Raw genomic sequence first — 25,124 nt, 5'->3', positions numbered from 1 at the left:
TTTTTGTCTCTTTATTTAACATTGGATATACAGAGAATGGTAATTATTATTGAATGGATTGAAAACAAGAATAGTCTCTTTGGGGGTGCCTGCTTTTTTTTTCCTTGCAATTGGCAGCGTTTTCTGCTCCATGGTCAGTTTTCAGTGGTTTGTGAGTTCTTGCCTTCTGTCAAGTGTTTTCTCCCTGTCATCACAGTGCTACTACTCTTTGTATTTACCTTCCCAGCTGCCCTGCCTTATTTCAAAGTTCAGAGTCAAATTGTAGCCGGCCATTTCCGAGCGAGTTCCTAGACACCGCTGAATTTCAACTAATTAATAGATTGCTTTTAAGGGATGCTAAATCTAGGCCAATTCAGAAGTTTAACTTCATTTGAGGGTTTTTTTTTTTTTTCAGAATATTTATCTTAAGTTACAAAATGTTGCTTCCTGTTAATTGTTTTCTTACGTATTCTGGTAAAATTTTACAAACCCAATAAAACTCTCTTAAAACAATACTGTTGGGGGATAACAGCTTGTATTCATTATGGATTGTTCACACAGGAAGAGATGTATTTAGGTATCTAACTTGTTTTCAGCATTGTATTTGAGACATCTGTGGTAGGATAGAATCTGTGGCAAATGTGGCATAGCGTACATTGTATATGGATATTCATAAACTGCCTTTGATAGATTGATTGACAAACATTTCCAGTTACTGAACCAGTAGCACTATTGCAGTCAGCAGCTCAGTAATCATTTTTTGTCTGTACAGCAGATTGTATGTATGCGTGTGTGTTTTGCCTATTTTTATAAAAATGTGTTAAAAGTAAAATGCTAATGCTAATAGTCAGAAAATTGACCTTCAAATATGTAATATATTTTTGACAAAGATGGAAATCATAAAGCATGCCAAAAATGGTAACCCTTTAGCTTCAGCTATCCCCTCACTAGATTTGACCTTTTTACTGTGTGTTATTATAATGAAAGATTGTATCTAGAAGATATTTTGTAATGACAGAAGGTATTTTATAAATAGGGTTTCCTGTGACATGTACTTAATTATTCAACTTCTGTATGTTTAATTTTCATGTTTATTCAAGAATATATTATACAAAGTCACAGCATTTGACAATTCCTTCATAACTCTGAAGAAAAGGTTCTATGTATTGTTTGTGTGAATTAAATACAGTGGCTCTGATAAAAATGTCTTTAGATTAATCTTAAAAAAATAAACTAAGAACAGGAATGTAAATTAAAGGGGAAATTTGGAGACTTGTAGTAACTGGTTCATTGCAACTTAATGTGCAGCATCCTCATTAGTCAAGTATCATGTGCCTACCTGGGCATGAAATAGCTATTTTTTTTCCTAATTTAAATCTGGAAAGTTTCAATTGTAGAACAGTTTGAATAGTTGTAAATAGCCACTGGACTTTTTAAAAAAGTATTTGTCTTCAAAAACAATGAAGGTCATCTTGTATCCATACAGACCACATGCACTTTCCTCATTATTGACAACATTATTTATATAATGGGTAGAGTTATTTACAACATTAAAAAATATTTCAGAGATCAACCATTAAGTATTATCACAGGGTAAATATCAGCAACTGAAATCCTTTTCTCCATAGTTTCTCAAAAAACTTAGTATTAGGAAATTAGTAGCCTTTCAGAATTTGTATGTTGGTTTTTTTCAGTAGTTATTCTGTAGAGGATGTGTGTACATATGCATGCTCATGTATGTATGTATGTTCATTTCTTATAAATCACTGTGACTTAATTGTGGACTTTGTTTTAATAGTTTTTTCTTTTCTAAAAGAAAGTTACTTTACATGTTTATTTTATTTTTATTTTTTTGAGACAGGGTGTCACTCTGTCACCCAGGCTGCAGTGCAGTGGCACGATCTCAGCTCACTGCAGCGTCTGCCTCCCAGGCTCAGGGATCCTCTTACCTCAGCCTTCCGAACAGCTGAGACCACAGGCTTGTACCACCACACCCAGCTAATTTTTTCATATTTTTTTAGAGATGGGGTTTTGCCACGCTGCAGAAGGCTGGTCTTGAACTCCTGGACTCAAGCAATCCCCCATCCACCTGCCTTAGCCTCCCAAAGTGCTGGAATTATGCCACTTTGCCTGGGAATTTTACATATTTTAAATTAAAGCAAATCTTGGTTTTTGATGAAGTGCTGATTTACTTATATTTCACTTAGTCTTCCTTTCTTTCAGAAAAGTTGTGTGGAAACAAAATGGTTTTAGTATATTGCTTTATAAACAAATTCAAGGTCATGAGCTCTTTTTATTATCCTCTTTGCTTTGCTCATTTCCATGAACTGTATATCTCTAACCTAAATCAGCTGGGGATAGGGGAAGAAAGTGTTAGATTCTTACTCAGTTTAGATCTTCTGCCAGGAAAACCCACTGTGTCCATTGTCATCTAAATTAATGCTTTTTTAAATAAAAGGAGTCACTTTGAACAGTAATGTCAGGGCAACAGGCATACATTAGATGCATAGTCATTCTTATCATTAGAGTTATCATTCTAATGTGTTGTTTATTATTTTGAAACTCTAGGGAGAGAAAAACTCATTTTTTCGTATGTTAGAAAAATGTGTCCTCATGTAGAATATCAAGGTAATATCTTTAATGTTTCTTATTTACCAATATAAATTTGTAATGCATATTTTCTTTTTAAATTAGATTATTTAGGAGAAATTACACTTGATGAATCACTCTTTTTAATTAGTAACATTAACTTTATCATTTTTGTTTCAAGATGTCACAGCTGTTGTTCAGCACTAGAAATTATATAAATTATTAGCCGAAGATGATGACTGGCAACATTTATGTCTGTTCCTTCTGTTAATTTCTTGTTCAGAAAGTCTGTTGTTGTAAACATCCCCGACTGGAAGCTGTAAGATACAACTAAGCTTTCAGTCAGATGTTTGCTGCTACCGGCTATTCACAGACATCCTCTTGATATAATTCTATCCCGGAGTGGAGTTGAGGAGGCTATAAAACGTGTGGGAAAACCTCAGAAATCTTTAGCTGTCTTCTTTTACTGCACTGACAGTGCACGTATTATGATAGTTGAATGTAGGGTGCTCTCCTAATAACAGGATACATCATCTCAGCTTCCCAGACATAGCGTGCTGCTGCTGGGCCTTAGAGAATTTAGTTAAATAAAAATTGTCCCCACTTATTCCTGTTTCTGCCCTGTCAGTGAAACTTTATTCTTTATAACCTTTCCAAGTAGGCTGGAGTTTAACTTCCCAACAGTTCAAGAGACTGATTTTCTCCATTATGAATTCTGTAGAAGTTCTGGAGAATAATTTAATCACTACCACCCAGCAGTATGCAATCTAGAAATTTCACCTTTCCCTGTACTTAAGAGATGTGTGTGCAAAATTTTTCTTGCTCCTCTTAGCCCCCCACTTCCTGTTCTTCTCACCCTGAGTGATGTCACAGCTCCTAATCAGATCTCTCCTCTAAGAAAAACTGCAAGACGTCAAGCCACTAAGCCTGTTTATATTTGCTAATGGTTATGCATGTCTTTTTAGATTAATATATTTTCCTAAGTGTTTTCAGATTGTTGCTTTCAGATTTATTGCTTCCTCCTTAAAATATAGCTGCCCTGTAATCAGCTATGTTGTATCTCTTTTTTGTGTTTCCCCACAGATCTAAATACTCCAGGGCTTTTCTCATAGATGGCATTCAGTGTGGACTAATTGATAATGTATAATTTTATGACAGCTGTTTTCTGAGTTTTAAACATTTGTTTTTTTATTTCTGTTTGTCTTTTAGATGCTGGAAAATGTTTATATTTTATTGACATTTTTCTTATTGGCATTTTTCTTTTCAATAAAGCATTTTAAAAAAATCATTTATTACTATTAAACTGTTAGACATCATACTAAGGTTCAGTACATAATTAACCCAAAAGATAAAGGTCTTACTAATCTAATTTTTTACATGCTTATTTTCTTTGATTAGATTATAAGCTGTCTGAGGACAGAGACATTAAGTCTTGGTAATTCTATTTTTTTCTGTCATAAACATCAGGTAAAGCACCTTGCATGTATAGTACTTTAGTAATGATATTTGTATTATCTTATTGCAGCAGTGTTCACTGTTTCCTTTTATCTTTTATCCAGATGACCAAATGACAGTTTTGGTCATAATGTAGTTACCCCAGATGTATTTGTGCTGCAACATTTGTTTTTTAAATGCTCCTTTGTTAGAGTGGTAGTTTACAAGACTTATTTGGGGATGGGGGATAGTTGCTTCAGACTCAGGTAGCTTTCCAACTTGTAAATATAATTTTCAAACTTGATGATTAGCATGTATCAAGCATCCCTTCCTATGAACCCTTAATAAAGCAGATTTATTGTATATTCTGTGGCCCTCTGTTTTAGCACATTGGAAACCTTAGACTCAAATAGCAGTGAATGGATGGAGTTATTACTTAGAGCTCAGAAGTGTTCCCTGCCAAAGGTAGAATGTCGTGTGTTCTCTAGTAATAGGATTATTTTGTTTGACCAGGTGTTTTGTTTTTCATTTCTTATGAAAAATTTTGATATATAGCTTTAAAATTTAGTAAGATGGATAGAAACTGCATAATTTAATAACTTATACAGTGAAATTTGAAAGGTTTTTCAAAATGGTAAGGCCAAACCAAAGCTAAAAGAGGGGTTAGGCATTCTTTTTAATAAAGCTGTTGTATTCTGCCCAGCTAGGCCAGTTATCCCTAGATGCTGCAGGATTAATGGGGCAATCTGTGTTATGTAACATTTGTTCTATATTATTCTGCCCTAATGAGGTGAATCAAAGACCATGTCAGCTTTAATTCTGGATGCCCTTGCTTCAGTGTAGTATAATACGTAAGTACGACCTTTTTTAGTAGTTTTCAAATGACTTCTTTATGTTTTTAAGTTGAAAAACCACTAACTTTCCATTGGCCTATAAGGTTAGCAATTGATTATTTATAGCAAATGCCTTGAAATGTTAGATCAGTCAGTATTTGTCAGTAAACCTGTAATAACTTGTTTCCTTAGCCCTTAGTATTTAGGAAAAAAATGTGATATTCATTGATAGGGCTTAGAAAGCTCAGAAATTATTTATTATTTGAGATTTGTTGAACCAATTGATAAAACATTTTTAGTTACTGAACACCATGCTGCAAATGACAGTATTTTATTCTTAGTATATGGTCTGAAATCACTTAGGGACAACTTCTTTTTAAGCAAATAACTAACTACAAAATTAGATCTTCAAATGTATTTCTTTTTTTTTTTTTTTTTTTTTTTTTTTTTTTTTTTTTTTTGAGACGGAGTTTCGCTCTTGATACCCAGGCTGGAGTGCAATGGCGCGATCTCGGCTCACCGCAACCTCCGCCTCCTGGGTTCAGGCAATTCTCCTGCCTCAGCCTCCTGAGTAGCTGGGATTACAGGCACGCGCCACCGTGCCCAGCTAATTTTTTTGTATTAGTAGAGACGGGGTTTCACCATGTCGACCAGGATGGTCTCGATCTCTTGACCTCGTGATCCACCCGCCTCGGCCTCCCAAAGTGCTGGGATTACAGGCTTGAGCCACCGCGCCCGGCCTTCAAATGTATTTCAAATTAAATGCTTTTGTACAAATATTCTTGGTTAGAAAATAGTCATATAAATACACAGCTGGACATGTTCTCATTGATCTCCACGCCTCAGTTCCTTCTACGTGAGTCATGGGCTTGAGGTTACCCAGAAGTGGACTGTGAACCTACAAACCCTAGCATGCATAGAGCGTGTTCTGACTTCGATCCCTTCTACTCTTGTTAGAGCTTTATTCATTGGATGAATGTGCATTATTTGCTGTGTGTGCTCAGGAAATATTTTTTGTTTCTTTTTTAAGTTTGCGTATCAGTTTGGGCTTAGTTACTTTTTAAAATTATGCTGTTTCAGATAGTCTCTGTCACACTCTACCTGGCCTGGTTAATTGTGGTTGGGCCCATGCTACATATTTTGACATTGTCTTTTGCTTATCTATAACATACTACAAACGTTCTAATAATTTGACATTCACTGCTGTCTTTGCTTTGGCTTTTCAACAAATTTGGTGAAACAGTCCGTTGCTTTTCAGTATCAGCTTGCATCAGAATTGGAGTGCTTATTGATTAAAACACAGATTGCTGGGCCCTGCAAAAAAAAGTTTCTGATTTAGTAGGTCTGGGGTGGAACTTGAGAATGTGCTTTTTTTTCCCACAGTTCCCAAGTACTGCTGATGGTGCTCCTCTAGGCCCGTGCTTTCAGAATCACGGAGCTCATCTTACATTCTTTTCCTGTTAGATATTATGCTCAATTAATACATGAAGTAAAACAGAGGAAAATCCTTAACTTAAAAACATGTCGTAATCCAGAAGTTGGATTATAAAAAAAGTTTGTTGGAAACATGAGACCATTTTTTCTCCCAGAGAAATAATATATTAATTGTCTAGCTAGGAGGGGCCTATTTGAATGTGTTTTCAGAGAAAAGCAGAAGAAAAAAATATGGTTGTAGTAGTAGTTAAAACAGAAAAAAAGTATGCTTGTAGAGCGGGGGATGGTATATGTGTATTTAATTTTGAGAACCAAAGCTTCTGGAAAACACCCCGAATGGGACAAGAGGCCAGGTAGAGACGTACGAGGTTCCTGAAAGTCCTGGGATGCCTCTGAAATTCCAAAGATTTTTAAAGTTTGCTGGCAGTGGTTATTATATGTAATTTTACTTACAGATTTGAAGATTTCCTCTTCTTTGACATAAGTGTATTGGTAGGACCACTGCTAATAGTTAGTAGAGATATTTATGGTAATGTATTTTTAATCAGAAAGAATGCAGAAAGAGGGGGAGACATTTCTTTGAGACACCTTAATGACACTGGGAACAGTAGAAGGTGGAAAGAGATCAGAGTGTGGGAAAGATGTGCCTGAGATGAAATTATCTGAATTCTGAATGTGGGGGAGAAGATGAGGGAGAGGGTTGAGGGGGAGGAGAGATGACTAAGCTCCTCACAGTGTTTCATTAACTGTCTTTTACCTAAAGCAGGAATCTTAATGAAGATGGGTGGATGCATCATACTGGTCATCAAGTAAGTTCTTATAAATGCAAGTTCGATTGTTTTGAAGGGAAGCATATAGGAAGGGTGAACAATTGCTACATTTAGATGTGGAATGCTACAGGATGTCTGCATTTATTGTTGTAAATTCCTTTGGTGAAAAGAGTATTACTTCTTTGTGACTAGCATGGGCAATATCATGAGACCCTGTCTCTCAAAACATTTTTTTTAATAAGAAAAATTAGCCAGCCATAGTAGCATGCCTGTAGTGCCCCCCAACCCCCACTCCGGACAGCCCCCCTCAACCAAAAACAGACACCCAGTTTACTTCTGTCTTTTCCTTGGATTATACACTTTCTCTCAGGGTATCTTTCTGGTTGACTCTTGCCTCATTTATGTGAATGCTGTACCTGTTCTTTTTTTTTCAACAGAGTCTTGGTAAAGGACCATATAAACTTTACGGTAAAGAGTTTAAGTCATGCTTTAAACCGAGTTTCAGTTCATGTAAACATCCTACACTCAGCTGTAATACATAGATTGGCTGAGAGGTGGATGTTTACTTCAGCTGACTTGGAATATCAACCAATTAACATTGATAAAAGATTTGGCAAGAATAGTATACAGAGGCCTGAATTTTTAATGTAATTAAAGGTTTGTTGGAAATGTGAGACCATTTTTTCTTCCAGAGAAAAAGTGTATTAATAGTCTAGCTGGCAGTGATCTACTTGAAGATGTTTTCAGAGAAAAGCAGAAGAAAGTATGGTTACACTGGGAGTAGTTAAAACAGAAAAACAGTATGCTTGTAGAGGAAAAACTTAACCTAAATTTATTAAAAATGTATTAAAATTGCTTTAAATTTGTTAATTTAAATTTTTATTGTATCTTTTCAGTTTTGTTATTATACCACTAACATGACGTAAGGCTCTGGATATTGGGACAAAAGGCCCTTCTTTGGTAGTTGGGGTCAGATTTGTAGGTATTGCAGTGTGTTTTAACAAGCATGGGCTTTGACATCAGACATGTGTTGCCATCTGGACTCCACAAGTGAATTTGCTACGGGATTTGGAGGAGGGAAAGGCAGTGTTTCCATACCTCAGTGGTTTTCTCATCTGCAAAATAGGTATGGTGGTTGCATGGATTGACTTATATGGTGAATATAAAGTAGGGTTCATTTGTATAGTACCTGTCATATTAAGTACTCAATAAATGCTATTATTAATGCTAACTATGTTTTAGGTGTTCAATAAATAGTTGCTGTAATACTTAAAGCAGATATAACTTGTGTTTATTTTAGCAATAAAATAGATGATGCCAACTTTTTGGTTTAATGGAAATGCTTTGAATCTTTGATATTATTGTAACATAGTGGCAAAGAATTATGAAGCCAAGCTTCTGGAGCTCATGTGCTGATTTCTGCCAGCTACTTAGCTGTGTTACTTTGGGTGAAATTATTAATCTCTCTGTGCCTCATTTTCCTCAGTCCACTAAATTGGATTTATAATGGCACTTACCTGATAGGATTGTTGAGACTAAAGGAGTTAATTTAAAAATAAGGTAATACTTGATATAAGTGTTGTTTGGTCTAAATGTTATTTCCATTTTCATGCCTTTATTTAAAATACTGAAAATTAATTTTTTATAGCTTTGTTTTTCAGTTCCATGAAATGAGCCTGCCTTTTCATTTTTTGGTGATGCATCCACATTCTATATAGGTAAAAAACAAAACAAACAAGCATAAAAGGAAAATTATGTAAGAGGTATACACATCCCAGCAGCTTGGCAAGTGTCTGTATGCTCTTGCCTGTGCTTAAATCCAGAATTAGAATTCATGTTTGGTGCTCCAATGGAAGATGTCTAAATATTATGAGAAATACATAATTAAAAATGTGAAATGAAAACATGGAGAGTTATTGTTGAAGGTGAGTGCTATTTTTCTAATTACGTATTTTATTTGTTTAATAAATGATTTGTTGTTTTCATTGTTATTAAGAGGGAGCTATTTTATTCTGTACTTGGGTGCAAAGCATACTACATTTCGGTGAGCTCCACATGTTAATTTGAAACTTGCCAAATGCTTACATTATTTTATAATTTATAGTACTTCAAGAAACATGTTGCAATGCATTACAAAGCATGTAATCTAAAGGTAGTTTTATGAAGTGTTTTTCTCCCAAATTAAGCATATTTGGAAATTGCCCATCAATTTGTTTTTGAACCTCAGTGCGTAAAATACGGAATTTTTCTTTCATATGCTCAGATGTGAAAAATACTCAGCATGTGCATGTGGTTTAGGCTACAAAATGGCCTGTAGGTTAAATTTCTAATTCTAGTGTTTAATGCATTGCCTTTTTCCTTCTGGTTTAGTGGCCATGTGTTTATATCTTTATGTTACATACGTTCCTGATTATATAATAAGGTCTTTGATCATGTGGGCTATCAGGTTTGCCTCACTTTGTCTCTTAGAAGAAGCTATACATGAAACTATAGTTGTACTTAAGTGAAAATTTAAATATTTTTCTTGTTTGAATTCATGTGATGAAACATTCTAGTTGCAGTTAGCTGTCTCCCACCCTTACAGGAAGGTACGTGCCTCCATTTTTTAAAACAGTGTATATTTATTAGAATTGTTACAGAATTCTAGTAAACATTCTGGTCACATATTTTCTGATTAATATGTACTTATCAGTTTTAAATATGAAATCTGGATATACGTTGAAATACCTGTTTTTCCCCCTTGTTTACCATATTGCGGTTTATTATTAATGGAGAACATAATGTAAAATTGGATGTGTTTGATAATTTGGAGATGTGTTCTGAAATTGAACTATTTTCTGTGAATTTTGAAGATTTGGTATCTTATAATTATTTGGTGAGCCTTTGGCAAGAATTATTTAACTTCTCCCCTGTTTAACGATTTCTTTCTCTTCTCATCAGTTTCCAGTAGGAGAATGTTATGGTTCTAAATGTCTTCTTTAGACTTCAGCAATCGAAAAATGTCAGTTAAGATATGGGGCTAATCTGTGATAATAGAGTTTATCTTTTAGTTATATTCATTTCAGGTTTTTAAAATGTTTTTTTAGGTAAATGTCAAAGTATTACTCAGTGCAAAATATTATGCAGTATTATAATAAGTAACTAACCTCTTCATTGATAATGCCTTAATATTGAGAGGGATTTTATTCTTGTTTTAAATTCCGGGTTAAAATGTTAAGGTCTTTTTATTTTTTTAATTTTAATTCTTCACAAAGTTACCAGTGCATTATAAAACCAACAACAATTTCACATTTAGAATGTTTACATGTATATAAATTAGGATTTTTTTTTAATATTTGTCTTAACTTCCTTTAACTTTTATGGAAAAGAACTAGTCCCAAGGGTATTTTTACTCTTTAAACACATTATTCCTGTGATTCAAAATAGCAGTAGAACCTGTTGAGCTACTTAACTTTCTGTCTTGGGACTATCCAGGTGCAGTTATAACTGGTTTCAAAGTTGTGACCTTTTCCTTGCTTGTTTCAAAATCGTTCCTTAAAATATGTTCAGTATTTTTTCTTTTGTCTAAAAATATTTAAAAACAGGATTTGTGGGTTGTTTTGTTTTTTAAAATTAGTTTGAGAAAGTTCCTTTGCCACTTGTTTTCTGTGCAAATGTTGTAAGAACTCAAATTCCCTGGGGGTGGGGAGGACTTTTTAAGGTTTTTTTGGTTGAAAGGTATAAAAGGTACTTAAAGGTGTTCAGTTGCCTTTATCTAGATAACCCAATCATTTTGACATTATGATAAGCTTTCCCCACTTTATAAGTTATCTGAAAATTTAGTGGGGGGCAAGTATCTTATTTATATTTAATATCACTTAAAATTATTTCCTATGTATAGTCAATAGCACATAAAAAAAATTATCTCCTCTTTGTAGTCAATAGCACAATCAGTTATTTTCAAGTAAAGGTATGAGTATGAATGAGAAAAGTTTGTGGATTGGGTATTGTCTGTCCTTCATTTTCAGATAACTTTCTAAATGTTTGGTCATTCAGTCTATAATGTTAAACTTTTTTAATGTTATAAATTCTTCAAATCAGTATCTCTATTAAATGCAGTGACCAAACTATGTCTTCAAAACTGATGTAACGTCATGATTAGATGTGCAGAAGACTATGTTACATGGATAATAAATGAACCTTAAACATACAGAAATTAATATCAGATTAAGCTAAAACATTAAGCAAAGTTAATACAAGTTTGCATACATATATATATATTTATTAATGATATGTGGAGAATCTTTGTGTTTCATAATCACTAGATTAGAAGCAGTTGTCAAGAATGTCCAGCTGCTATTCATCTTCGTGGCCAAAGTAAATTTCAAATGTTTTTTCATAATGGTTTTCTTTAATCTCTTTATTAACCCGTCATCATTACAAGTCTGTCAAGTGACACGTCCTTCTCATTCCTAGTGCTTCCTGAGGAGGCAGTTCAGTGCAGGGGAAGGAATATTATTAAGGATAATAAGATAAAGGAAAAAAACAGAAGTACTTTCTTCTTCTCTCACGTTCCACTCAACACAACACTTCTCTCACCAAATGTGTGTGGGGATTTCTCTCCACCAACAACCAGCAGTTCTTTACTGCAGATTTTCCAGTGGATACCAGCCAGGTGTCCTCTAATTCAGTTCAATTCTGACATCATCTACTGGAAGATAGTGTCAGATCCCACACGTGGATGGCTCAGTCCTACAAGACTATCCCTTACTTTGGATCTCTGTCACAAGGAGTTAGTGGTTTCTGATTCTGACCAACTGGCTAGAAATCGGGGGTCCCATGGTCACCTCAGGTGTGATTAATTCGCTATAGCAGCTCACAGAGTTCAGGGAAACACTTTATTTACATTTACCCGTTTATTATAAAGGATATTACAGAGGATGCAGATGAACTGCCAGAAAGACGAGAGTAGCACAGGACAAGACACTGAGAAGGGTCACGGAGCTTCTGCGCCTTCTCCAGGTGCACCACCCTCCAGGAATAGTCAGTGCATGTGTTCAGCTATCTCGAAGCTCATTCGAACCCTGTCCTTCTGGGTTTCTGTGGAGGCTTTATTATGTTAGGGCTCAGAAACCAGTACCCCAAAACATGGGACTTTGACATGCTGAATTAAAGAAGCAGCAGCCTCAAGGCCTCTTGACCTTCTCCAACTCCCTTCACCCAAATTGTGTCTCCAAAAGCACAGTATGAGGCTGTCACCAGAGTTCCCTTATTTATCTAGAAACTGGACTCCCAAAGAGGAACACAGTTGCCTGCGATTCCATCCCTGAAATTTCATTAACTAGAGAAGATTAAAACTCATATCACAGAGGAAGAAACTGAAATTTAAACACCACACCTGGAGCCCAGATGACCTGTCCCAGTCTATTATCTGTTCTCCAGTTCCATTTACAAACCATTGTCTGATCTTCAGGCCCATTTATTTATAGCTCCCCCACTTTCCCCAACGAAAAGGATATTTAAGAGTCAGCCATCTATCTGGCCCTTTCTTTGAGTTTTGAGTTTTCACATTTTGTATAACTCCTGTGCACACACATTCATGCAATCACTTTGTTAGGATTTTCCTTGTTAACTTTTTTTTCATTATAGGGGTATCTGCTATGGTTATATATGATGGGGAAGAAAGGGATTACTTCGTTTCTGCCCCTGCAGTTTGTAGGCGTAATTGATACACCATTGATTGCTGGTGATTAGCTCAATCTTCAAGCCCTCCCTGTCCTGTCGCTGGAAGTTGGAGGGTGGCACTGAAAGCTCCAACCTTCTCATCATACTTTGATCTTTCCAGTGACCAGACCCCACCCTGAAGCTATCCAGGGGTCCTCAGCAACATTCATTTCATTAGCATGCAAATGACATTCTTACAATTTTAGAGATTCTAAGGGCTTAGGAAATCGAGATGAAGAGCAAATATATATTTCACAATATCACAAACATACCCTCAGGAATTAGACCTCTGATCTAATCTGGGCTCCCTCACTTGCCATCTTCTTGATCTTGAACAAGTTCTTCATCTTTTCTGGATAGTTCTCTGTTAAAAAAAAATTTTTTTTTTAATGGCTACATCATGTTGTTATGAGGACTAGATAACTATGTGATGGACCCTGCACATTGCTAGCAACAAAAGGTAAGTACTATTTCTATTTATTTTGTTCCTAAGCTTATGTGAGCTCCCTCAGTGTCTACCACCAAATCATATGGTGTGTACCCTAGTCAATCTTAAAAGTCATCTACCTTGAATCTTTAATTAATGTGTGTTTTTAAAACTGCATTATAAGAACGTTAGTGTTTTTATTTTGATCCTATGGAAGTTAGACTTTTTCATGCAAGCATTCAAACCTTTAGCTTCAAACAGAACAGATAAATAGTCTGTTTTATTTCATTATGTATATAAAAAAAGATTAAGCATGTCTCAGGCAGCTCAGAGAAGGCAGATAAAAGATTATCAAGGAGTAACATTAGAAAACGCTAATCAAAGTACCTAAAAAGCTTTATGTGATCCAGGTATTACGGGGATGTTGCAACAGTAAAACAAAACTTTACAAGATATGAAGCGCTAGAGGTAGGTAGGACAGAGCAGATTATGTTAGAGAAGTCTCTTCTAAAATTGTGTTGGATAGCCTGGGATTTGAACTTATGCCTTGTATGTGTGTCTGTGTGTCACAGGTTGAACATGCAAGAAGCAGTGTTCAAAAAGGTGGCAGACTTCTTTTGCTTGTTTCTCAGTCTTCAGATTATTGCTTAGAAAACACCGATATATATGTACAGTAAATATCTTATTTTAAATATTAGCTAACCCTATTAAATTGTGTGTCCTTGTGCTGTAGTCATATAATGACCTCATTCTCTTGTAAGTTGGCATATGATTTGAGATAGCTCTAAGTGCTAATGGATTGTTTGAAGGAGTTAAAAGCAAAACCAGGAAGAGAAAACTATTTTTAGGAAAAAGTGATCGTACAACAGACAGGCCTTAAATAGAGGAATTGAGATATCTCTGTCTTTACTATGTAACCTTTAGCTAATTCCTTACGCATTCTGACCTCATGTTTCTTGTATGTAAATGAGAATGTTACAGGCTTGTAAATTCCTTTTCCTCTGTGACTGCATCCAGTTTTATTTATATTATTGTGTGTTTGTGCATGTCAGTAGAGCACAGTATTTAGTAGAATGAGTTCTTGGTTAAACCACCTGGATTCATTTGTCAAATAGGGCCACCTATCTCTTAAATTGTAATGAGGATTTGATTAGATAATCTAGATAAATCACTTAGCACAAGAGTCTCCAGCCCCCGGACTACTGACCAGTACTGATCTGTGGCCTGTTGGGAGCTGGGCTGCACAGCAGGAGGTGAGCAGGGAGCAAGCTAGCATTATGGCCCGAGCTCCGCCTCCTGTCAGATCAGTGGCAGCATCAGATACGAACCCTGTTGTGAACTGTCGGTGTGAGGGATCTAGGTTTCACATTTCTTAGGAGAATCCAATTAATGGCTGATGAGCTGAGGTGGAACAGCTTCTTGCCAAAACCATCTTATGAAACCGGTCCCTGCTGCCAAAATGGTTGGGGACCTCTGACTTAACACATTACCTGGCATATACTAAGCACTCAGAAAATACCCCATTTCTCAAAACTCAGTTCCAGTGTCAAGTTTTAATAGTATGTTGATCTTAGACCTCCAAGGTAAACTTGGTCCTCTCTTTGTGCCATAAATGTGCCTTGTACTCAGTAGTGCTAAATTGCTGTCACTAGTGCTAAGTGTACCACTAATTTATCTGCGTGTCTACTTCCCTTCTTAGATTGTGAGCCTGTTGAGGACAGAGATGGACAGAGCCCCTTACTCATATTTATAAATTTACTGGCATGATAAATATTTGCTGAAGGAATAAACTTGTATTCTTATTTTTAAGTAGGGTTTTCTCCCATCTGAGTAGAAGATAGTCCAGGAGCAAAGTTGACAAGTAGAAGTCTTCTCAAAAATCTGGCCACATTCTCAACCCACCCCACCCCTGCTTTTTAAAACAGCTATTTAATTGCCATTGTAATCCTAAGGATTGGATCAATTTTTCACCTTCCTTCACACTTTTTTCCTTTTAGTAAGAAAATAAAGTAATAAAGTGCGAAATGGAGAAAACTGTCCATTAAATATGAATTAATAAGTGCTATGATCAGAAATTGTGTAAAAGCAACATAATGGGACTATAAAACAGTATTGTCTTTGAATCAGAAACCTTGGGTTTATTTTATAGCCCTGCTACTTTCTAGTCATACAACAGTGATCAAGCTATATTACTTCTTTGGCTCAACAAAATAGGGATAATCTCTATTTCATGGCTTGTTATGATTGATGTGAAATATTCACACAAACTACCACTGCGCCTGGTAAGTAAAAGACACTCAGATATTTCTTGGAGTTACAGTTAATACTGTATCCTTTAAATCTGAGAAAAACCAACTTTTAAAAATCACACATATACAGTTGTTTACTGATAGAAATAGTATTTAATTAGTTGATAACCTTGGTTAGATAATGAAAAACAATAGTTTTATCTCCGTTATCCTAATGTGATAGGGAAGAGTTACAGAGTTCAAATGGCAAAAGAATACCTGACCATTAAGATGCCTAGTTAGTTCCTGAACCCAAGAAGACAAGTCTCTACCTTATACTACTCTCCACAGTTAAATCGTTGACACTTTGTGCCATGCAGTGAAAACAGAACCATTTAGGTGTTCACTGATTGTATTTTTCCTTACGAAAGGTAGAAGGTTAGAGAAAATTATTCTCAATACAGTTAATACAAATAAAATTGGTTGATGATTAGGTGCTTTTTAATTAAGCGGTAAGGGCATATGAAGCTTCATTACCTATGAGAGTTTTGTCAGAATTATTTCCCAGTTAACCATGTTTTAAAGCAACCTCTCAGAATTCCTCACTTCTAATTTCTCCTCTTTCTATTCTTACTGATTTGACTCCATAACTTTTTGCTAAATAAACAGTTCTTCCAACTCTCAGTTTTGTGTTTTTTTTCATTTAATCTGCTCTTCAAAGTGTATCAGCTAGTGACTGAATTAGACTGTGGTGTAACAGAGAATTCTGAAGCAGTAGCTCAAACAAGATCATTGGTATTTTTTTTGTTTTGTTTTGTTTTTTAAACCCAAAGTCTTGCCTTTTTCACAAAGACCAAGCTTTTTCAGAAACTCCCAGCTTAAAGTCTCATTTGCCACAACTGCATCACATGGCTGTCTTCTAGCTGTAAGAGACGCTGAGAAACATTGTTTTTGTTTTTGTTTTTGCTGGGCACATTGTCACTCTGAGCAAGTACAAAGTTTTATTTGGATCATTGTACTAACAATTTGCCTTTTATGGCAATTTAAATAGTCATTTGTCATAGATTGGAGGATTTCCTGGAAGGGTAAAGAACTGTATAGATTACTTATTGTGACTAACATAAATTATCCTACCACCACCATCCCATAACTCTAAACTTACAGAGATGTCATAGAAAACACAAGTGTGCACACAGCTAACCGCAAAAGAAAAAGGAAATCTCAGCTGCCAGAAATGAAGAGAAAATAAAGCCAGAAGAGTAAACTCAGCAGCTGAAGGTAAACTGACCTAGGGGGATGATAGTGTTGGCTGTGGCTCTCACCAGTGGACCCTAAGACTTTAACAGCCAGAGATATGGCCTGATTATACAGGGAAGCTGGGACTGGGACCTCTGCACAAAACCAAGACCCTAGAAGGTGCTGCAGCCTCAGGAAAGAGGATGAGCAGAATTCCACACAGTAACCCAGGGAAGCTACAAAGTGGTCTGAACCCAAGACTTTAGGGTAGAAAGAGAGGAAGGTTTCTGTGAGGAAGAGTTGAAGTTTACATTTCAGTTTTGCTCTCAGAATTTCATTGCTTAGCTTAAAAATGTCAGGCATATCAAGGTAGTGGCTTTAATAAAACAATAAGATGTACACAAGTATGTGTTCTCTTGGGTCCTCTTTTAAAGTCATTAGGGAAAAGAATTGACTAGCATATATTCAGACACATTTGAAGAAATTGTGTATTTTTGGAGATGGAGTCTTGATTGCATGGCATGATCATGGCTCACTGCAGCCTCAATTTCCTGAGCTCAAGTGATCCTCCCACCTAAGCCTCCCAAGTAGCTGGGATCGCAGGCATGTACCACCATGCCCAGCTAATGTTTAAATTTTTGTACAGATGGAGTCTCACTATGTTGCCCAAGCTGGTCTCAAACTCCTGGGCTCAAGTGATCCTCCCTTCTTGGCCTCCAAAGTGTTATGATTACAGGCGTGAGCTACCATGCCTGGCTTGATGAAAAATTTTAGAACAGAAGGAATAAGCTAGGATGCAGCACAGAAGAGGTAGAAAAATGAAAGTAATTCATGGAAGATCCAATATACATATATTAGGAATTTAGGGGAGAATAGAAGGTGTAAGGCAATTGTGAACTGACCTAAGAATGTGTAGTATACGACTCTTGGTAGATAAGTGGTACCCACTGAAGTTTTTGAGGATTGGGAAACAGGTAGCTTCCTTCTCTTACACTCCTGCCGCCAAATTACCCGCTAACAGCTATGTTATAATGCAAACAGTTTCACACCAACTTCTTAATATACATGTATCTATATTAACTGATTAATAAAACTGATCTTATAGCATGTTCTGCAGGCTAAAGGAAATTGCTCTCGGCCCATTGAAGTGCTCTAAGCACCATCTTGCCTGAAAGATTAAGAAGCAGGATTCTATTACCTTAACAAAAGGTGTGTTCATGGCTGGACAAAAACCTTTTACGGGGGTTAGACTAGGACGTTATCCCAAAATATAAGAGCTATAGGTCATGGGATTCTTAAGGCCTCTTCTTGCAATGGTGGGATGTGTTACTCTGCTATTAGTCAATCTGAAAACCTTTAATTTCACCATTGGAGGCCCATTTAAACAGCAGGCCGCTGATTTCTCTAATAATTTCTACCATTTAGTATGAAAATTAAAACATTGTATATTGATCAAGATGCAGTCAACAGTACCTAGAATAGCTTCCACTAGAGTACGCGTTCTCTGATTAAAACACTAGTTCATCCTCCTGGACTGTTCTTTCTATCAGAATGGTAGCAAGACTTAAGCAATGACTTTACATAAGTTACGTGTACCACACTGTATATACTGGACTGTTTCCATGTAAATTACAGACAACAGTTATACTAGAAGCAATAAATAGCTAAGAAATTTCCATAGTTGACCAAAGACATATCAGGAATAATATTTGTTTCTGGAAACAGAACCAATGTTTCCGTGGCTTAAACTGTTGCACTTTTGCTTTTCTTTCAGATGTAGGCTGTCCAGGTGTCCAGTATGTGACTTCACAAGATCAGTAGAGCCCCAGGCTTTGTCTGTTCTCTGTGATCCACTCTCTACCATGTGGAATGTGTCTTCAAGATCAAAAAATGGTGGCTGTAGTGCTCACATTCCAGATAAGGAAGAATGGGCAAGAAACAAAAGGTCCACTTCAATGTGATGGCAGAATTAAGACTTGTGAGTGAAAAGTGGAAATTTGTCTTCGGTACATACACGCTGAAAGAAATGTTGAAGAGAGTTCTTCAGGCAGAAGCAGGTGATTCCAAGTGAAATCCTAGAATGTAGGAATAAATGAAGAGAAATGGAAATGGTAAGTATGTGGCTAAATTTGAAGGAATATTGGATGTATTAAATTCCGAGGTTTAAAATACCTGTGGAATTAAAATGCACCTACAATAACAAGAGGCAGGAGAAGTTTGTACTAGTGTTTGTCCTCAGGTTCTAGCGTTAGGTAGGTAAATGGTAAAATTACATTTTTTAGACTATGAAGACAAGCATGCATGTTAGAATCTGTTAAGCACTAAAAGGCTAATAGAATGTATACCTAACAATTTAGTGGAGGCAAAAAGTATTTAAAAGAAGGCAAGAACAGAAAAGGGAACATAAAACAGATGGGTCAAATTTAAAGTTGCAAAATATAAACCCAAACACTTTAGATGAGTCATTACTTGAATTGAGGTTGAAAATTTATCAGGCTAAAAATTCCCTACTACATATTGCTTACAAGAGGCGTATTTAAATATAAGGCTATACAAAAATGTTGAATGTAAATGCATGGGGGGAAATATACAGTAAGCAAACCAAATAAAAACAGTTTGTGGTGTTATCGGGCAATGAGATTTAAGACAAAAAGCATTCTTATATAATGTTGAAGAATTAATTCACCAAAACACATAAAGATCCTAAATCTGTATGTGTTGAAAACATTTCAAATACACAAAGCAAGAACGACAAATAAGATGAGAAATAGGTAAGTCTCTAACCATAGTTGAAGGCTTACACGGCTTTTTCAATAGCTGATAGAATATCCAGACCCTCCCCCCAAAAAAATCAGATGTAAAAAAATCGACATTTACATATATTGAATACTTGATTTAAGAAACATAATTCACATTTTCTTCAAGTAAATAATTTATCCAAATTTACTCTATGCTGAGTTGTAAAGCAAACCAATCTCAAAAGTTCAGAAGCATTCATCTTACATTCTCTAACACAGTGGGATTAAACTAGAAAACAACAGAGATGATTAGAGGAACCCCCGACTACTTTGAAATTATGTCATAGATTTCTTGATAGTCCCTGGGTCAAAGAATCAAACAAATTTCAAAATAATTTCAAGTGAATATGACATACCAAAACACGCAAGTTGCAGCTAAGCAGTGCATGAAGGAAAATTTAGAGACTTACTTGCATACGTTAGAAAAGAAGCAAGGCTGAAAATCAATGACCTAAACTATTTTCAAGAAGCTAGAAAAAGAAAAGCAAGAAAATAATAAAAGACTAAAAATAAATGAAATAACACATAATGGAGAAAGCCAAAATACTGTTTCTTTGAAGTCTAAAAACAGTAATAATCTCTACTCTTTAACATATTTGAGATATTAGCCAATAAAATAAGGCCTGAAGTAAAAAGATACAATGTTTAGAATGACAAAGTAATAGCATTTATAGACAACTGGTTGTGTGCATAGAAATTTCAAAAGACTCAACAAACAAAATAATGAACTTATCAAGGTCATCGAATACAAACTATACAGAAATTCTATTTCTAGATATCAGAAACAAATAGAAATTAATAAAAATTATGCCATTCACACTAGCATAAAATAAATACCTACAATTTTTTAAAATCATTTAAGAAATTTTAAAAATTCTAAATGTATTGATATACCATGTTCATGACTTGGTAGTTTTGTAAATTAATCTGTAACTTCAGTATATGATATTATCAAAATCCCAACAGTATGCTTGAGAAATTGACAAACTGAAGAAATGCAAAGGACGGAGAATATCCAAGGTAAACTTGAACCACAAAACTGAGAAAGTTCACCAACAGACATAAGACCTGTGATTATAAAAGTATAGTAGTAATTAATACTGATGTTGCCTGGCATAAGATAGGCAAATAGACTAAAGTAACAGAATAGACAGAATTCTATATATATGGTGATCCACACATTTAGGTCATCTGTGATTTATGAGAAAGGGAAACTATTGCAGTGGTACAGTCAGCTAGATAGCTGTGTTGGGGGAAAAACTAGACCTCTTCCTTGACACCATATATACAGAAAAATCAGTTCCACATGGAATGTGGTTTAAATGAGAAAGGAAATAATAAAACAGATATCTTCATACTTTGGGGTAGGCAACTATTTAAAGGACATAAAGCATAAAGGAATATTTTAAAGTAATTTGTGGTGATAGAATCAGGGTAGAGGTTATCACTTGCCTGGCAAAATTGATCAATAAGAAAAACAACTTAGCCAAACACAGTGGCTCATGCCTGTAACCCTAGCACTGGGAGGCTGAGGCATGAGGATGACTTAAAGCCAGGAGTTCAAGAATAGCCTGGACAACATAGCGAGACCTTGTCTCTACAAAAATTTTAAAAATTAACTGGGTGCAGTGGCATGCACTTGTCATCCCAGTTACTTGGCAAGCTGGGGCAGGAGGAATTTGAGCCCAGGAGTTCGAGGCTGCAGTGAGCTATAATTGTGTCGGCGCACACCAGCCTGGGCAACAGAGCAAGACCCTGCCTGTCTAAATGTTTTTTTAAAAAAGACAACTTGGTATCAGGAAATAAATATGAAAGCAGATGAAATTATTTGATTCAGAATGTTGTTAATTTATGTGGATAAATCTGAAATTTTAGATATTTTTTGATGTGTGTTGCCAAATATATATTAATAAATAAGTCTGAATCTATTTTTTAAAATCTACACTGAATAATCCACAAGCTCTGGATGGTTTGTTAAATACATTCATTGTGACCAAGTAAGGATTATTTCCATATGGGAGAATGATTTAACGTTGGAAAATCTTTTCACATAGTATATACTATGTTAATAGAGTAAAGAGAAAAGGCATATTACTATCACAGTGAATGCAGGGGGTTGGAGGGGAGAACCAGCAAAATGTAAGTTATATTCACTGAAGATTTAAAAAATAAAACATCCCCTTAATAGATGCAAAAACGTTATTAGTACGACAAATGATAGTGTACCAAAACCCATGGTTAATGTTACAAGTTAATGGTACAGCTTTAGAGATGTTCCTTCATGCCAGCAGTAGTACAGGAAAGGGCTGTTGTATTAATACAGCTGTTCCATGTTGCACTGGTCATCTTGGCCAGTGCAGTGAGACTAGAAGAAAAAATAATAGGCATAAGGATTGGAAAGGGAGAAACAATTACTGTCAGTGGGCAAGATCATTGTTTATTTGAAAGTCCAAGGAACACTACAAAGTAGTATAACTCATGTGAAAGTAAAGAGGTTTTGGATATAAGACCAATCTGCAAGAATTAATAGTGTTCTTTTCCATTTCAAACAGTATGTTTCAAAGTGTATTATTTGAAAGAATTTCATTCACAATTAAAACTCTAAGGGACCTAATAATACATCCAATAAAAATATGCAAGCATTTTGTAAAAGTAGACTGAAACGAGTGGAGCAATATTATATGTTTGTGGATGGGAAAAATCAGTACATTAAAGCATCACTTCTCTCCAAATCTATAAATTTGCTGAAGTTCCAATCAAATTCTTAACAAAACTTTTTATGGAATTTAATCAACCGAACCTAAATGTGGAAAGACAAAGCTGAGTTTTTTTTTGTTTTGTTTTTGTTTTTAAGGGAAAATAAGGTTAGGGGAGTTCCTATCATAAAGGATAGTAGGGAATATAAAACTATAGTGATAACACAGCCCTTGTGATGCAAGGATAGACATGTAAATCTGCGGTACAGAAACAGATACATAAGAACTTGACATGTGACAGAGTGGAGAAATGAATAACTTCATTAAATGGCACTAAGACAATTGCATGTCCATATGTGAAAAAAATTATATACCCTTCTCACACCATATTTTTAAAAACTGGTAGATTAAAGACCTAAATGTGGGTGGGGGAAATACCATTTTAAATATTTTAGAAGGAAATACAGGAAAATTTGAACCAATTTAAGGAAGGAGTTGTTGGTTTGACTCAAAAAAGTGGGAACCATGAAGAAAACGATTCACACATCTGACTATATTAAAACTAGAAATTTAAGTAGGAAAAAAGACTAAATATTAGAAGGCCAACCTCAGACTTGCAAGGTACTTACCTTACAATTATCTACCAGTAACTAACAAAGGAAGTGTCTAGATTACGTAAAGGACTTCTTAAGGGGGTGGCAATAAATGAGCAATATATGAGAGAGAACCAAAAGGTCAATTAACAGGAAAATGTTTTAGCTCACTAGTAGTCAAGGAAATGCCAGTCAGCACAGCCAGATACCATTTCACAGCCAGTCAGATAATAGCAACGATTGGCAAACACGTTGACACAATTCATACTTTAGTAAAGCTGAAATTATACATTGCTTATAACAGCAGTTCAACATCCATCTTTCTACAAAACTGAAGTTTGCATCATATTTAGGTATAGAAATTGTCAGAACCCTTAAAGCTTATTGTAGGCATTTGTTGGAGGGAGACAGAAGACTGAATTGCTTTTTTCAAAAACTAGAAATCACATTGATATAAAACAGAGCCTTAGCTTTAGAGACGAGGGAAAAAAAAAACCCTACAGTATTTTGTTAAATTTATCTACATTTAAAGATATTAACAAATGCAGTTTGTGAACTACCAGTCTCCTATATTGGTCATGTTTTGACAAAGTTTTTTTTTTTTTTTTTTTTTTTTTTTTTTTTTTCATAACATTGACATTCATACAGAGGTTACCATTCAGATTAGGAGAACATATGTGTAATAAAACAATTTAACCAAAAAAGTTTCTTTCTCTTTATGTGAAATAGCAGAAAAGCAATAGCAGTTTATTGCTTATGATAGAATATGTATGATACTTAAATTGAATATTTCTTGAGACCTTTGCTTCAATCTGTTAGTATCTAATACAAAATTTTTATATTTAGTTCAATAAATCATACATTCAGTTTTCTTAGAAAGACTGAAAATTCTTATCTAAATAATTTTGGGGTTCTAGTGATTAGTTTTAGAGACTGATTTCCTTCTAAAGAGAATTACCTATTTTATATATTTCTAAAAGAAGATACCTCTGTCTTGTTAATATATGGTGTATGTATACAATGAAAAATGTACAAGGATGTTTCTTACAGCAGTTATTGAAATAGCAGGAAGAAAATGGTAACTTAGAAGACATTTAGCACTAGAGTCTCCAGTCAGATCTACTCCCTGGCCCATGAGCTAAGAACATTTTTGACATGGGTATAAAAGGAGTGACTTAATAGATTTGGCATGTTGCAAGCCTGCATCTTTCAAAGAAAAGTCTAGCCATCCAGATCACCTGAGGTCAAGAGTTCAAGACCAGCCTGACCGACATGGAGAAACCCTGTCTCTACTAAGAATGCAAAATTAGCCAGGCTTGGTGGCACATGCCTGTAACCTCAGCTACTCAGGAGACTGAGGCAGGAGAATCGCTTGAACCCAGGAGGCAGAGGTTGCAGTGAGCTGAGATCATGCCATTGCACTCCAGCCTGGGCAACAAGAGTGAAACTCCATCTGAAATAAAAAAAAGAAAAAGAAAGGTCTAGCCCTCAACTTACTCCTTACTCCTGGGAGATCACAGCTAAGCCCTTGGAATACCCCGCCTGACAGAAGGCCTTTGTTTACCTGGGGCCTTGGATCACACCAGATAGTTGATGCTACAGATTTATGGTGGGGGCATTGCACCTCGAAGTCTCAATTTAATCTCTGGAGGAGGTGGAAACTGAATAACAGCTGCCATTTCCATTCTCCATACCTACGTGATTAATACCCAATAAAAACCTTGGACACCAAGTCTCAGCTTCCCTGGTTGATATTTCATAAATGACCCACATTCAATCAGAGAGGATTAAATGCTGTGCATGCATCTCCTGTAAGATGGGACAACTGAAAGCTTGCCCCTGCTCTGGAACTCTTTCCTATCTGCCTTTTATTAATCTTAGGTGATTTTAAACTGTACTTTTGTTCTAATAAACTGTAATTGTCAACATAACCACTTTTCTGAGTTCTGTGAGTCATTGAACTGGACAGTGGTTTTGGGGACCCTGCCACAACTGTTTAAAGAACTATTTTTTTAAAATTATATTTCACAGAGACTGTATGTTCTGCAAATTGTAAAATATTTGCTATTTGGTCACTTATAGCAACAGTGCCCAACCCTTTTGGCACCAGGGACCAGTTTTGTGGAAGACAATTTTTCCATGGACAGGAGTAAGGCGGGTAGTTTCGGGATGAAACTGTTTCACCTCAGATCATCAGGCATTAGTTAGATTCTCATGAGGAGTGTGCAGCCTAGATCGCTTGCATGTGCAATTCACAGACCACTGCTGATCTGACAGGAGGTGGAGCTCAGGCGGTAATGCTTACTAGGCCGTCACTCACCTCCCGCTGTGCAGCTTGGTTCCTAACAGGCATGACCAGTACTGCTCCTCGGCCCAGGGGTTGGGGACCCGTAACTTACAGAGT

The 25,124-nt window shown here is 35.7% G+C and overlaps 1 long non-coding RNA gene across 1 annotated transcript; it reads left to right on the top strand.

Moving 5' to 3' along the window:
* The first annotated feature begins 7,630 nt into the window (after window positions 1-7,630).
* LOC105727124 (uncharacterized) lies at window positions 7,631-24,651 on the top strand. The gene is made up of 2 exons (XR_001109711.2): window positions 7,631-17,842; window positions 18,408-24,651. It is a non-coding gene; the product is annotated as an uncharacterized LOC105727124 (long non-coding RNA).
* Window positions 24,652-25,124: the final 473 nt, after the last annotated feature.

Source organism: Aotus nancymaae, unplaced genomic scaffold (genome assembly GCF_030222135.1).
Source record: "Aotus nancymaae isolate 86718 unplaced genomic scaffold, 86718_ANA_hifiasm-v0.15.2.pri h1tg000036l, whole genome shotgun sequence".
Lineage (NCBI taxonomy): Eukaryota > Metazoa > Chordata > Mammalia > Primates > Aotidae > Aotus > Aotus nancymaae.
Note: the sequence above shows the minus strand (reverse complement) of the source record. Positions and strands in the feature narration are given on the sequence as shown.